This window comes from Emydura macquarii, unplaced genomic scaffold, assembly GCF_026122565.2.
Source record: "Emydura macquarii macquarii isolate MOO-44397 ecotype Brisbane River unplaced genomic scaffold, CSIRO-AGI_Emac_v2 contig_691, whole genome shotgun sequence".
Lineage (NCBI taxonomy): Eukaryota > Metazoa > Chordata > Testudines > Chelidae > Emydura > Emydura macquarii.
In genome coordinates, this window is record NW_027130828.1 from 4,627,917 (window position 1) to 4,641,229 (window position 13,313).

General features: G+C 42.5%; 1 protein-coding gene across 1 annotated transcript in view; it reads right to left on the bottom strand.

The window, feature by feature from the left end:
- Positions 1 to 3,086, bottom strand: part of GSN (gelsolin) — a 44,096-nt gene extending 41,010 nt beyond the window's left edge. The window contains exon 1 of the mRNA XM_067541785.1: positions 2,938 to 3,086. The gene's annotated coding sequence lies outside the window, so the exon portion shown is untranslated. The remainder of the gene's footprint in view (positions 1 to 2,937) is intronic.
- Positions 3,087 to 13,313: the final 10,227 nt, after the last annotated feature.

A 13,313-nucleotide genomic window follows, 5' to 3' on the forward strand; every position in this document is an offset into this window, starting at 1 on the left:
GGCCAGCATTCTTACCACCAGAGCTAGAGGTCATACTGTGGAGTCCATTCTAGAACTTAAGACTATACCCACTACGTACATTGCCGTGTTCTGCAAGAAGGCTGCTGCAATGCTAGAAGCCATCAAGAGGGGGAGGACATGTTAAACTAGGATCTCTTTTGCTTATCTCTGGCAGCAGTGGTGTGGAGATCTCATAGCACTTCATAGAAGGGACTAGCATATAAACTTTTTAAGATAAAATTAATAAACCTGGCTGCAATGTCTAAGGTTGTGTGAAAACTATCCTGGTCACAAAAACGTGGCTTCACTTGCCTAGGCAGTCACTGTAGACAGTATTTAACTCATTACTTCGTAGAGTAGTTTGAGAAACCTAGAGGATGAAAGATGCTATAAAAGCTTCCCCTTTTATCCTAAAGTAGGAATACCCTGTGCTGAGCCATGCCATGCCCCAGCAAAGGGAAGTTTTTCCGCCAATAAACTTGCATCATGCATAAAGCTGGATATGGAAGATGGAAAGAACTGCAATTATCGGTTAGAGAAATAACAGACTCAGGAAAAAGAATGATGGTAGAATCCTTGTTAGCAAAGTTGGATTTTTACATCCAAAAGCAAGTTAACATTCAAAGCAGTTTATTCAAAGAGGATCTACTTACTAATGAGGCCTCCTTGAAACAAGTCATCCCCATAACTTTTTAAACACTTTTCCTAGGAAACATTTTAAATACGTTTAAGTGTATACATCTTTGAAATTTCTATTCAAATAGTGTTTTCAAAACATACTTACTCCAAGCAAAAAACAAACACAAAATCCCCATTATTCTCTGCACTAATGCGAACAGACTTGTGCTATTTTTACAGCCTGTGGCATCTATCCTAAGTCAGTTGTAAAGCACAGGCAGATGAGCCTTTGCCAGCTGATCTCCTCTGCAAATCCACCAATACAATCTTCATAGGTTTCTTATTGTAAAGTTTTCCAACAACAGCAGTGGGATGTTGTGGAATGGAAGCTTCTCCAGGATTTCTACATTCAGTTACACCAGGGTATTTTTGCCTTTGGGCAACAAAATCATACGTCTTCAGTGTTTTGGGGAAAAAAATTGTAACAACATTGTCCACTGATTTTATGAGAATTAAAAAAAATAAAGTAAAATTCCTCGAACCACATAAACTACAATGGATAGACATCACAAAATACATGATGGTATATTGCTAGACTACAGAATGCCAAATCACACAGCAGGCTCCCTGTCATTAACCTCACATGCCACACGAAACACAGGGATTTTGAACATCCATTTTCTGTTCACGCAAGGGGATGTTTTATGGAACCAAATATATTCTCTTTATTCTTAGATTGTAAGATTCTAGGGACAGGGATCTTGTCTACTCCACGTACTGTACAGGGCTGTGTACGTTATCAGCAGACAACAAAAAATAAATTATTTCTATTTTGAATTGGCTCTCTTTTCCACAGTAAACAATTTCTTTGCGCGCTCCCCAAGGATCATTTATATTGCACTCTACACTGGAGCAATAGGAACCACATTACTGTGCCTCTAAAATCATCCCACTGATCAGCCATTAATAGCAATCGGTTTGTGAAATGATACCATGGCTATTCAATCAGCAGTTCTGCATTACTGGATTATCTCAAAAGGAGAATATTCTGTTTGCTTGTTCGTTTTTAAGGCGGACAAAAAAAACCCTGCTGCAGGCTTAGATTTCCATTTCCACTATGGATTTGCCATCCAAAACCATTTCAGTAATGCCCATTGATGTGGGTGTGTGCATATGCAAGCAATGACTCATGGTGACCTTCCATCTTGTCTGCTAGAATTTACAACAATATAAAATTCACAGCAGCAGCTATTCACCTACAGCTCCATAAAAAATTACCAAAAAGAATACCCCGAGTGTGCATCTAGAAAGTGGTCTGGTCCATTCTGCTGCTGAGATTGAAAACAAAATGTTATCTAACAGTTGTACAACTGGCTACATTTAAAATGGGCAGCGTCCCTTTACTAAGGAAAGGTTTGTTTACTGGCTCTTTAAAATTACGTGTAAATATTCTTTCAAGTTACAATGAGCCGCTATGTTTAAGAGTAGATGCAGCTCCTGCATTTCGCCATTAAGTCAAAAGTGTTGTTCCAAAAAGCAAAGTTATCAGGCTGCAGCCAGGCGCCTTAGTAACTTTGGGGAGGCTGAAGATTTTACTCTAGAGTTTGAAATACTGACACCGCCTCGGGAAGGTGAGTTTATTTGAATATCAACACACCGCACCCGCCTCCCTTCTTGGCTCATGAATTCAGGAGGCCTCAGAAGAGAAGTCCAGGGCTTGATCCTGCAGCAGGCTGCGGTGCAGGCGAGTCAGGGAGAGGGGCAGGGCGCCCCGCTCCTGGCCTGGATTCGGTCTCGCCCGGTCACTCCAGTGCTGGCTGGGCACCCGTGGCATATTTCCCGTGGGTTTGTATTGGACACAGCAGAGCGGGACGAGGGAGAGCAGCTCTCGACTCCCCCCCTCCCTGCTCGAGGAGGGTCTCTCCTGGCTGCGCATCCCAGGGCGCACGGCGGCTCCAGGGACCCCCCAGCTGCAGGGCGGGCGCGCACAGCCTCGGGCAGCGGGGCTCCCCGCACCCCGGCTGCATCTCAGCTCCACGCCGAGTCGCTGGGGAGCTTCCCGCTGTGCCCCACCGCCAGCGGGATCGGTCCCATGGAGGCTCTTTACGCCCACACACCCCTGCGCCAGCAGCTGGGGAGGAGGGACCGGCACAGGGCAGCTCCTGCGCCCGGGGCTGGCTCCAGGCTCCGGCAGGGAGCGGCCGAAGGAAGGGGAGCCCGGAGCAAGCGCAGCCGCCAGGCACCGGCCCCCCCAGCCTGCCGGAGGCACCCCCTGCAAACGCCGCCCCCGAGCCCCGGCCGTGGGGCTCCCGGACCCACCTGCAGCGGTCGCGGGAAGGCAGGAGACGAGTCGGCGAGCTACGGCGGCGCCCGGCTGGCTGGAGGAAGGCGGCGCCGCGCGGGCTGGGTCGGAGGGTTGGTGGCACAGGGCAGGGCCGGGGCGGGGCGGGGCTGGGCCGGGCTAGCTCGCCCGGGGGCCCCCGGCGATGTTTGCACGCGGCTCCGTCCTCCACTGAGCAGCAGCGGGGGGCAGGACTCGGCCCTAGACGTGTGTGTGTGTGTGTGGCGGGGGGGACGCCCTGCTGGGCTCCGGGGTGCGGGGGCGGCGGGCTGTGTCTGTGTCTGTCTCTAGCAGCCGGGGCGGATGCAGCTGAACCAGGAGGAAGTCGCTGAGGTTCCCCTGCCGAGGGATGGGCGGCGAGGAGCCGCAGCGACAGATGCGGATAGGTTTCAGGCCTGAGACCTAGGGTCGGACAGCCACCCCGGCCCTGGCCTAGGTCCCGAGAGGCGCCAGGACGCCACCCCAGAGCGACCTGGATGTGAGCGAGCTCTTGGGGGAGCCCAGCTCGTGTCAGTGTAAACCCAGCTGCTGAGCACGATCCGCATCAGCAAACAGCGCTAGTGCGCGGAGGAGATCGACGTGTCTCTGTTCATAGTGGTTCTTGGATGCAGGGCCAGCCGTGACACTGGTGGGGCTCGGCGGAGTCCAGGACAGGAAGGAGAACTGAGCTGGGTCCCCCCAGTCCTCTGCGGGGCTCCTCAGAAGACCAGCAGCCCAAGCCTTGCACGTGCAGCTCTTTGAGGGTCCTCTCTGGACCTGTAATTTTGGTCGAGAACAACTGCATACAAGTGTATACAAATTAGAAACAACGGAAAAACTTTTTTTCAGGTCCCAGACTCCACTAAAACCATCGCTACCCGTGGGACTAATTGGCTGCCTTCTTAGCAGCATCAGCAGTGGCCCAGAACTGAATGGACCATGGGGACTGAGGGACCTTCCACGTCAAGGATGAAATACATGAGCAGGGAATAAAAGAGGCAGGTGTGGGGTGGGGAGACGCCTTTTAAAAACGACTAACTGGTGTGTGTAACCTATTGCTGGAAATCAATTTCTGTACCAGATGACTGGAGGAGAGCTAATGTAACACTGATTTTTCAAAAGGGCTCCAGAGGCGATCTGGCAACTTTACAGGCCAGTAAGTCTAACTTCAGTACCAGGCAAATTGGTTGAAGCTACAGTAAAGACCAGAATTATCAGACACATACATGAATGTGATAAGTTGGGGAAGAATCAACATAGATTTTGCAAAGGGAACTCATGCCTCACCAATCTGTTAGAATTCTTTGAGGGCGGTCCACAAATGCAGACAAGGGTGATCCAGTAGATGTAGTGTACCTGGACTTTCAGACAGCCTTTGACAAGGTCCCTCGCCCAAAGGCTCTTAAGCACATCAGGCCTCCATGGGATAAGAGGGAAGGTCCTCTCCTGGATCAGTAACTGGTTAAAAGACAGGAAACAATGGGTCGGAATAAATGGTCAATTTTCCCAGTGGAGAGATGTAATTAGTGGGGACCCCCAAGGAGCTGTGCTGGGGCCAGTGCTGTTCAACATATTCATAAATGATCTGGAAAAAGGGGTAAACAGTGAGATGGCAAAGTTTGCAGATGATACAGAATTACTCAAGATAGTTATGTCCAAAGCAGAATGCAAAGAGTTACAGGGGTATCTGGGTGACTGGGCAACAAAATGGAAGATGATAGTCAATGTTGAAAAGTGCAAAGTAGTGCATATTGAAAAACATAATCCCAACTGTACGTAAAAAAAAGGCTGGGGTCTAAATTAGCTGTTACCATTCAAGAAAGCGATCTTGGAGTCATTGTGGATAGTTCTCTGAAAACATTTGTTCAATGTGCAGGGGTAGTCAAAAAAGTTAACAGAATGTTAGGAACTATTAGGTAAAGGATAGATAAGAAGACAGAAAATATCATAATGTCACTATATAAATCCATGGTACGCCCACACCTTGAGTACTATGTGCAGTTCTGGCTGGCTCAGCTAAAAAAAATGCGTTAGAATTGGAAAAAGTACAGAGAAGGACAACAAAAATGAAGAGGGATATGGAACAGCTTCCATATGAGGAGAGGTTAAAAATACTGGGACTGTTCAGTTTAGAAAAGAGACAACTAAGGGGGATATGATAAAAGTCTATAAAATCATGAATGGGGTGGAGAAAGTGAAAAATCAGGAATTGTTATTTACCCCTTCACGTAACACAAGAAACGGGTCACCCCGTGAAATTGTTAGGCAGCAGGTTTAAAACAGACATAAGGAAGTACTCCTTCACACAACACACAGTCAACCTGTGGAACTCATTGCCAGGAGATGTTGGGAGGGCCAAAAGTGTAACAGGGTTATAGTTCTCAAGAAAAGAATTAGATAAATGCTTGGAGGATAGGTCCATCAATGGCTATTAGCCAAGGTGATCAAGGATGTAACCCCATGCTCTGGGTGTCCCTAAACCTCTGACTGCTAGAAGCTGGGACTGGACGACAGGGCTGGATCACTCAATAAATTGCCCTGTTCTGTTCATTCCCTCTGAAGCATCTGGCACTGGCCACTGGCATGTGTTTGGAACATGGTTGTCTTCCGCCACACATATTTTTCTGTATTATCATTTGCTTAATATCTTATTACATATTATTTACAATCTGCAGTTTACAAACTTTTGCATGGCTTCTTCCAATGTCTCAGGTTTTACAAATGAGTTACTGAGCCTTACAGCCCTCCTGATTCATATGGGGCCTGCCTCCCTTTCTTAAGTGGGTTTTATCCCTCATATGGCTATTGTGTATTCTCAGTCTGGAGATTACTGGCAGAAAAAATAAGTGACTTCTACATTCCCTTTTTCATATATTATAGAAAACACCGAGTTAAATGGCAGTTTATGCATAAATATGATGCAACCACGGCAATATAAAAGTTACATAATTCTGATTTTTGGCTGCCTGCCTGGAAAATATTCCCCCTCCCCCCAACACACACTGTCCAGCTGTACTATAGCTAATCTCTGCTCCTGAATGAAAGAAAATGTACACATCAAGTATGAGAAACAAATCAGATGCCCATTTTTTGTTTATCAGTGGTGCTCAGTAGTTCAGTGGGGGTGCTGCAGACCTAAAACAGAGTCAGCATCTCTGCTTTAGGGTTTTCATTTAGCTCTCCTTGAGCTCTAACTTCTCAGTACAAAAGTATACTAAATGATTGTTACGGTTGGGAGACCAACCAACAAATACAAAGGAAGTGGCAAGCGACCAAGCAAGGCAAAGTAAGCTTACAGTGAGATGGCACATAATTGGTCTAGCTACTGAAAATTTCATCCTGATCTGACTCAAGTATTTTCTATGGTGTTTGGGGTATGGGGACATCTGATGTCTCCTGTACAAGGCAGACTATCTAGTATGGCTGCAGTTATCATGTAAAGTGAAATTAGGGCCAGATTTTCAGCCTTTTTCTGCCTGCTTTATGTCTCTCCAGTGGCACAAACCTGGCTGATCTGCCCAGCTAAGGAGTCTCCTGATGATGGAGTCAGCTCTACACCACTCCTCTCTTCCCAGGGGGATATTTCAGGGGGAAAGAGCATGGTTGGAGCTTGCTATGCCAGAAAATGGTAATAAAAGAGCAAAGAGCAAGCAAAGCCATGGTTCTATCCCTTTATGCCAAGGGAGATGGCTGGCCATGTGGGGTTGGAGAAAGTATATACTACCTCCCCCTCTTCTCTCCAGAATAACCCTGAATCTCCATAACATATCTGATTTGAACTAACGATCTAGATAAACAATGAACACAATAATAATAGACACAGGAATATATTGAGGTATTCATAGACATGAGGAGAAATGAATAGAGGCGACAACTAGAGATTGGTAGCTCATACTGCTTCTCCTGCCCCTCAAGGGAGGGGAGACCATTTGAAAGCAATTTGTTTTATGTACCTGAGGGTAAAGTTAAAAAGCTAACCAATGCTGAGAGCGAGAGAATGCCAAAACCTGCTCTTAGTTATTTCACTGACTTCAGTGGCGCTGCACTATTAACTGAAAGAATTTAGTGGATTTGCATCGGTTTATACCAGGACTGAGTGGTCCATATATATTTATACCATTAGTTACTATCATTTGAAGCCTATCGATTGCATAGGTATAAATGGGAATGTACTTTGGCCTGCATACTGTACAGGAATGAAAGAACTAGAAAGAGAGAACGAGCCATTACATCAAGAAAGAGGAACAACATAAAAACTAGCTACAGAAGAAAATTCCTAGAGAAACCACAAAACTGAAATGGCAAAACAATGGCGGAAAAGCTCAGCAACTTAAAATAGAAAAGAAGGAAATGCCAAACAATTAGTCATTTCAGAGTGATTCAAAGGTTTAAAAGAGTGAAAGAAAGAAATGATTAACTCTTGCAGAAGTAACTTCCATATTTCTAAATAGTTCCTGAAATATGATGTGGTTTTTCCTCGTTGCTTAGCTGCCTATAGATATTCACAAAACCACAGAGAGAAAAAGACAAGGACAGAAGAAGAGAGACAGAGTTTGAACAGACATATCTAATTTCAAAATACTTTTACTTTTTTCATTTATGATTTTTAACAACAGCAAGTTAATAACTACAACTATTTCCAAGTTAATTTAGGTTAATTTTCCTTTCATATTAACTGATAATGAGCGTGTTAATGGCAATGAGAATCCTATATTGTTCCACAGATACTAGTAATGGTCAAGTTTTCTGGATCTGTGCTTTTGGATCACTTGTATTATAACAAGGAAAACCCTAAAACTTTCACATATACACTGTAGAAACTGGATGCTTCATGTGGAATAAGCAATATTATGTTATTAATATTGGTCATCTATGTTATAGCCATACTGTTGCTATTATTGGCATTAGAGCTGGTACCATCAGAGGCATTGAGTGATGTTAGTATGTATTCAGACAACCTCTCTCCAAATGGAATTAACTAAATAATGAAACATAGTTCTCCAAATTATAATAATTTCTACTCCTAAATCATCTTTCATTCTCGAATTTCAAAGCACTTTATAAATATTAAGTAAATTTTCCAACATCTCATAAAGGAAATATTTTACCCCAGGTTAATAACTGGGTAAATTATTCTGCAAAGTTCAAGTTAAGTTTAAGTAACTTGCAGACTGACATATAGCAGGCATGTCACAAAGCTGCGGTGGAATTGCTTGCCTGATCCTAGTTTTGTGCTTTAACCACAAATCCATCTTTCCTACCTACTGTGAGCACAGTATAATCTAGTATCAGCATTATTTAATCTTAGGTAAAAATTATAAGAGACCCTCTGTTGCCCTAGTTGTTGAGAGACCTTTTGTATATTTCCAGGGTCACAGCCCTACAATCATTTTTCATATGGAATGTCCATTGCCTTTGGTGGGAGCTTCATGTGCATGAGGATGGAAGCTCAAGCTCTAATTTTGCGATAACAATTTTCCAGTAGCTTTTGGATGTGAATGTGACCTCTTCACATGCCTCAACAGGGCTATCTTCCTACTGCTGTTTTGGTGTGTGGAGTTGGGGCAACATAAAATGTATGTCCTAACAAAGCATATCCCTTTGAGTAAGAAAAGACAGACATACCATCAAAGGCCATCATTCCATTAATTATAGGGAAAGGGAAGTGAGGTGGGAAAAAAGCTGCTTTTTGCAAGAAGATCTGTCATGCTTATTAGTCTCTATTGTGCAGAAGATTACAGAGGCCTTCAGAAATCTTGAGACTCAGATATCCTAGTGTCTACTTCTCTTTCTGGTCCTTATCAGCAAATAGGATGTTTCAGCTGACGAAGACTGTGTTTGAACACCTCAGGTTCAGAGTGCTATCAATAGAGGGGCTGTGGAGAAGGAATTCACTGCTGCTAGAGAGCAGGCTAATTCCTAACTTTACCACCTCAAGAGTGTGGTGAAAGACTCACCGAGTCACTCAGATTTTTCCCAATTGAACATGTCATAAGTGTCCTTGACAACACTCTGTGTGAATTAAACTGGTGGGATATGATCATTATAAGGAACTACTATAACTGAGAGAGGTGAGCAGTGTTCTCATATAGGATAAAAAGAGATTTCTCTTAATTTTGAGAGCCCATAGATATTATGGTGAGGAAATTATGAGAAATGAATAATAACTATGGTATCTCAAAAGACAGTTTAAAGCTTAGTCCCATGATTGAAAAGAGCTGTGAAATTGAAAAATTACAGATGCACCGCTCAGTAGTTAACAGCATCAAGATCTGAACAGAAGCAGCACAGGCATCGCCTGAAGATTAATGTGCCTAAAATGTCATTGTCTGATCTTGTCTTATTTTCACAAGCTTTGTCACAGTTTTCCAAAAGAAAACAGCATCTCCTTTCCAGCCAGGAAATTTCCTTCTCGAGGCAAAGAACTACTGCCAGCAAATATCACAGCTCCTTCACTGAGTGCTAGGACATGCCAAGAAGATTGTTAATCTAAATAATATCTGTGGGCTAAATAATGTTCTGTAATGTTCTATAATCAGTAGGTGGTGCTGTTGTTTTAATGGTAGCTTCAACTACCCCTGCTGTGAGAGATAAATAAAGTCAGCCATGGTGGGAGGACTCATATGCATGTGGAAAAGTATCAGTAGAATTGTGAGTGAAAATCTGCAGACAAATTGTTCCTATTTATCTCTTTGTCAGGGTCTTCCTGCTCCATATTGCCATGTAGTCAAAAGGAATGTCTCCCTAATTTTTCCTCGACTGTCCCTTTTTGTTACTTTCAAATGGTAGCGAATGCCTGAAAACTACTGATTTGCAATGGAAACCAGGATGCACACCAGCCCTCCTGGAGCTTTGCTGCTCCCACTGAAACACACATCCAGCTTTGACTACACACAATCAGCAGCACAAATGAGACAGAATTTCAGATTTATGCCTCTATTAAAGGTCTTGTTTCCTTGTAGACTACATGATTAGCAGGAGGGCAAAAGGACAAACATACTTAAAAACCAATTGCACGTTATTTGTGTTGTAGGATAGCCTTTCCTCCCTCCCCTAAACTGATGTGTAGTTTTGGGTGCTGTTAATCAGTAGCTGCTTCTCACGACAGAGGCAGCACTTCAGTAGTAGGTGACATCATTTCTGTACGTATGGTTAGGAAATTTTGTAAAGTGATTGAGGATCATTTTGGATGCAAAATATTGTCAAAATGCATAATATTATCATTATTATTTTTGTTGTTATCCAGCATACTCTATAATATGGCACCAGATTGACTGGAAAAATTAGTGAAGCAACCTGTCATGTCAGCATCTGAAAATTTGGCTATTGCTCCAGTCATTGCTGCCCATCCAGAAGTTAATGCTAATCCCTGTTGGGTTCAGTCGAAGAAATCTTTTAATTGAACGGAACAATCTTTTTTATGTTTTTGGTGCTTGTCTGTTTCAGGAAGTGTTATGTATAGAATAGATGAGTGGCCATCTTGAATACAGCTCCATGAACACTGTAACTTTGTTAGAATAGTAAAACTGACAGGGGAGCTAAAGGAAAAGAAATATCATCTGAAAATCAATATTCCTATTACCTAGGTATTTTCCTAGGCCAGGGTACAAGAGCAGTAATAATAATAATAATAAAAATACTGCTCTTGTACCCTGGCCTAGGAAAATAATAAATAAAATTAACAAAATAATTCTTACAGTACCCTTGTGACGTAGATAACTGTGTTATTATTCCTATTTTCACATGAATAAAGTGATTCTTAAAGAGGTTAAGAAGCTTATCCAAGGCCACAGGAGAAGTCAGTCAAAGAGCAAGGATTAGAACTCAGTTCCTGGCTTCTTCATACTCTTTTGGGACCACGGTCCTTTCAATCACCCCTTTCCTGCATTATCAACATAAAGTCTGTGTTCTTGTGGAGATCTCTACTGTATTGTGCAAAATAAATGGGCCAGCATCCCTGCAATAAAACTTCAGTGCAACTGATTAGACTGTAAGTGAAAACTGGTCATGGAGTGATCAAACATTATCCACTGATTCCAGCTGCTTTGAATATTACATATTTCTTGCCTGGATATGCAAAAGATACAAGAAGCTCAGAACATCCTGTCTTGTATTTTAGCCAGCCTGAATATATTTCTCAGTTCCATGTGAAATCATTGTAATTTCTGTGTATATTCTGAGTTTCGGTTACGTTTCCTTTTGTGTGTGTCTCCATTATGAACATTTTCCTAATATTATAAACCAAAAACCAACAACAGTTGCTTTTATTCTACCGATAGCGTAGTGAGTAGCAAACAGACTGTGTAGTTTGGACTGCCATGTTTTACTTGTGACTCTGCACTGATTTGCTGTATGACCTTGGGCAAATCATTTGACTATTCTGTGTTTTACTTTGTTAATCTGCATAACATATAAAATGACCTGCCTACCTTACAGGGGTTTTGTGAGGCTTAACTAGTTACTGTTTGTAAAGCACTTGAACTTCTTAGGTGAAGATGTTCACAGTACTGTTCTTATTGTTTTTGCTGTTTTCTCTATGCAAATCTAGTTCAATAATAAGGAAACCACTTACTGACTGAGAGTTGACTACATCTATTTGAAGGACCTGTTTAGTTACCCAGGGGGAAGGAGAATGTTACTGGTGGCTCGAACACGGAGATAGGAGTCAGGAATTCTGGATCCAGCTCCCAGTTCTGTCACTGATTTTCTTTGTGTCTTTGTGTCACTTAATTTCTCTGTGCTCCCTACAAAAAAGGATTAAAAATGCTTCCTTGCTTCACAGGGATGTTGTGAGGATTACATCATGTTTTAAAAGCACGTTGAGATCCTTGAATCCTAGCTATAAAGTATATTATTATTACAGAGGGATATGTTAACTGTGGTGTAAAGCAGACAAATATAATCATTTTTTTCTGAACTAAGTGAAAACCTTAAATATAAAATAACGGATATTATGTTTTCAGAGATATCAAGTGATGATACCTCAGCAAGTGAAAGAGAAACTCCAGGAACTGAACTCCTTGCAAAATTAAAATGAAATATAGTTGGTTGGTTGTCTCATTAGCAATGTGACAGTCAGCAGATCTCAGCAGAAAGGATTTAGTTGTTTGGCTTATTTGAAAGCCTTTTGTTCCAAGGGGTCATTAAATATTGCTCTAGAGGATTGGTATAAAACAGACATTGTGGTTCTCTTCTGACTTGGAAACCTGCAGCATCTATTTCCTGAAGAACTAAGGGATATGGCTGATCATGCAGTTTATTTGGCAGTGCAATTGTTTTAAATTCTATTTATATTTAAATAAATCCAGTGTGGAATGCTTGGCCACCTCCCCCAATTTCCATTTGCACTCTCCGTTATCCTTTAGCAGAAAGAATCCTCTGAGCCAGTCTTCAAGAGAGGCACTGAAGTCCTGCAAAAAGGCATGGCCCTTCTCATGTCTCAGGAATAAGTATGTGAAATATGCATTGCACTGCATCTCCTCTAGCTACAGAATGAGGACTTCTGCACTAACTAGGGTCAACTGCATGGAATCAAAGGACTTAACTTTGCTCTCAATGGCATCCAGGAGATTCTTTTACCTTTCACGGGTTGCATTGGTATCACTGACAGCAGAATTTGGCAAAGACTGAATAAAGTACAGAGAGTAAACTCCCCTTTATCCACTGGGGTGTTCCTTCTGTTTGGGGTTCCTTTCCACTGCCACTTCCCTTGTTCTAAATGTTCTTTGAATAAGCTGGGATCTTCAGTCTCCACACGTTTCAATGCCACATCTTTTACAAATAGTGGCATGTACTTTAAATAGTCATTCATTCAAAATATACAGTCATCAATTTTAAAACAGGGAAACAAACAACATACATACATTTAAAAAAAAAACCTCTACCAACTGCGCAAATGTAAGGCTGTATTTTTCCTGTGGTTTGTGGTGAGAAAAAGAAATCAATGTTTATGCAACTGGAACCTTGAGTTTAAAATAGAGCTTCGATATATGTACATTTAGGTGTGGTTCTCTCTTTATAACAATATCAGAAACATAGACACACAGGACAGGATTTTCAAAAACACTCGTTGCCTAACTGAAAATCCCACGCATACAGGAGAATTCCCTTTGAGTCAGGTGCCCCCATTCCCACACACAAGCACCCAAGAATGGCTCTGGCAAAGGAAGCCCTCTGCAGGAGCCACAGATTTAACTCTATTGGCTCTACAGTCCCAAGCAGTTAACACTCAACTAGTTAGTACATGCCAAAGTACAACTTGTCTTGTTTACACTAGAGTTTTAGAACATTTAGTTAGAATGTGGTAGCTAAAATATTCTAAAAACAACAAACAAACAAACCCCATCTTGTGTCCTAGTTTAAACATACCTTGGCA